The sequence below is a fragment of the Gekko japonicus genome, unplaced genomic scaffold (genome assembly GCF_001447785.1).
Source record: "Gekko japonicus isolate JY-2015 unplaced genomic scaffold, Gekko_japonicus_V1.1 scaffold1034, whole genome shotgun sequence".
NCBI lineage: Eukaryota > Metazoa > Chordata > Lepidosauria > Squamata > Gekkonidae > Gekko > Gekko japonicus.
In genome coordinates this window covers 490,047-493,298 of record NW_015161983.1, presented here as the reverse complement: position 1 = coordinate 493,298, position 3,252 = coordinate 490,047, and positions in this window count along the sequence as shown.

The following is a 3,252-nucleotide window of genomic DNA, read 5'->3' as shown; positions in this document are numbered from 1 at the left end:
CTCCTCCTCCTCCTCCTCCTCCTCCTCCTCCTCTTTAGACATGAGCAGGCAGACTCAATGAGTCTTCCATCACCTTCAGTTTGACTCAGGATTCTGATCCACACCAGCTAGGAACAAATAATTTTCTGTTATTTGTATTGAAGTTGTACCGGCTGATCCAACATTTATATTGCGGCTGAACCAGGTAATCCAGCATTTTAATATTTAAGAAGATCTGCAGCCTACACATGTCCATTTACAACCATGTCCAGAGGGACTTAGAGTTCTGCTGGATCCGTCCAATGATCCTTCTAGTCCAACACCCTGTTTTACCACCTGATCTTCTCAGAAGAATGGTGAAATTAAAGCTATTATAAAGTAAATTAATCTCCCAGAGTTTATAAACAGGGAATGGAAGTCAACGCCTTCCTCTGATGTTGCCCCTAGAAATGGATATTCAGAGGTACACTGCTTCTGAATATGGAAGCTCTATTTATCAGTCATGGCTAATAGTCATTGATGGATAGCTTTTTCAGTAAGTCAAAGTGCATAAGAGTGCAGTCTTAAATGCACACAACAACAACAACAAATGGTCCCTGCTTAAAAAAGTTATTATGATGTATGTAAAACTATATACAGTCCAGGTGAGATGCATGAAACATTTTTAAACAGCCTGAAATCTTGTAGTTGTAGTGGAAATGACTATATACACATAACACATCTTGCTAGATGCCCAAAGAAATGACATCTCACCCAAAGCAGTTTCTCCAACGTATTCCCGTTGCCTGAGCTTTCTCAGAGCCATGGTTTCCGCTCCACAGTCTCTGCTTAATGTCTACTCCCCCTGGTACATTATGTGCAGCTGTCTAGGAGAGGGACATGTATAAACTGCCTTCCTCCGGAGTAACCACAGCCTATGTGAGGTTATGAGCTCAGGGATGCAATTCAGAACATGTGATCCCTGACTTCTCATTTCTGTCTTTTAGGACATGTGATTTATGTGCAGATTGGATCCCTGACTTCTCATTTCTGTCTTTTAGCCCAGTGACTGGATGCGGCTACAGTCCTGAAAGGAAACGCAGTCATCAGGTGCCTCGGTATCTAACAGAGGCGTATGTGTCCCACTCCCTGCCCACCAGATTATGAATGTGCTCAAAACTGTTCTTCGCGTGCTAATTTTAGTCGCAGCCAAATACCGCTCAAGCATAATTTGCTTTGGCTTTTACTCAGAAATATGTCATTTCGCTGCCTTTTTTGAATGGCTGCTTTTCTCGCTCGCGGATATGGACTTTCTGCTCGTCGTTGTTTCCACTGGAACGTATATATTTGCTTCATTTATAACAAGCCTGGGCCCCCAAGTGGCTTACCTCATTCTCCTCTCCTCCCGTTTACCCTCAGGACGACCTTGCTAGGGTTGCCACCTCCAGGTGGTGGCTGGCGATCTCCTGAGATTACAACTGATGTCCAGGCAACAGAGATCAGTTCACCTGGAAGGTGACTGTATGGCATTATAGCCCACTGAAGTCCCTCCTCTCCCCAAATCCCGCCCTCCTCAGGATCCACCCCCAAAATCTCCAGGTTTTTCACAACCTAGTGCTGGCAACCCTGTTTGTTAGGTTAAGAGTTGTGACTGGCCCAAGGTCACCCAGCAAGGATGGTGGGGATTCAAACCTGGGTCTCTCAGATCCTAGTCTGACACTCTTACTACACCACACCGGCTCATACCTGTCCCTGCCAATGTCCTGACCCTCTTCTTCACATGCCATTTTTTAAAAATATTATGGATCTGCTCACTTATTGTGCAAGATTACAGGGCCAAATGTTTCAACAGGAGGGGCAGGGAGAGGTGGGTTTAGCTGATCAGAGCAGCATGCTGTCTTGTTACACTTTTTAGTTTATTCAAACTACTACCTAATAAAGAGGGAAGGGGTGGGGAGAAGACATTTTCAGTTGGGTAGACATCATTTCCAGGATAAGTGTCAACTAACTGACAGTTCAATCAAGGCTGGTGGATGAGTAATTGAGAAAATGGGAGGAACGCAGCCTGTGTCAGTTCTAATTTGGGGAAGGTTGTTTTTTCGTTTTGTTTTAAAGGCAAGCCCACAGAACGGTACACTATAGCCACACATCCATGACACGCCGCACGTGTAATATAAAAAATATGAGCTTGATTTCATAGTATTAAAACTATGAAGGGTTCTTTGCACATGTGTTCAGCAGTATGTTACAGGGAAGGTTCCAATTTCTTTCTGAGAGGGATCTATGAATGAATACATATGTTTTCGTTGTTTCCTGTTATTTTTGTGCATGGTCAGGAAGATTACTTCTGCCCGCCTGTTTCCTTTGGAAAATTTCCCATGTGTGCAGGTTTCTTTGTCAGCATTTGTACATCATAAGAGGGAAACCTGTGAGGAGAAGACAAAATCCCTTCCCCCTGCTGCTTCCCTTTCTTGCTCTGGATCTTCTTCTTTTTTTTAGACTGTGTGTGTGTGTGTGTGTGAGGTGCCATCAAGTTGCTTCTGACTTATAGCTATCCTATGCATTAATGTCCTCCAAAACATCCTATAATTAACAGCCTTGCTCAGTTCTAGGTAAGGGAGGGCCGTGGCTTCCTTGATTGAGTCCATCCATCTCATGCTGGGTCTTCCTCTTTTCCTGCTGCCTTCCACTTTCCCCTAGCGCTCTCATCTTTTCCAGTGACTCTTGTCTTCTCATAATGTGTGGCCCAGGGCTATTTTGGGGCAGGAACACACAAGAACGGAGTTCCGGCTGGCTCCTGAGTTGGCCACGCCCAGCAGTAATTCATTAGCATAATAGGCCACACCCAACAGCAGAAACTCATTAGGATTGGCTACACTAGGGGTGTGTGGTCTAACATGCAAAGAAGTTCCTGCTACAAAAAAAGCCCTGGGTTTTGACAACAAACAAAGTAAACGGAATAAGAAGCAAAAGGTGAGAGTGGTAACATGGGGGTGTGGCCTATTATGCTAATGAGTTCCTGCTGGGGTTTTTCTACAAAAAAAGCCTGGGTGTGACCAAACTATGACAGCCTCAGCTGGTCATTTCAGCTTCTAGGGAGAGTTCAGGCTTGATCTGATCTAGAACTTTGTCTCTTTGATGTTCAGTGGTATTTGTAAAACTCTCCTCCAACACCACATTTCAAGCAAGTGAACTTTCTTCCTGTCAGCTTCCTTCGTTGTCCAACTTTCACACCCAAACATAATAATGGGGGATGGCAGCTGAGATCTTGCAAGGTAGTTTTCATGAGGTTTT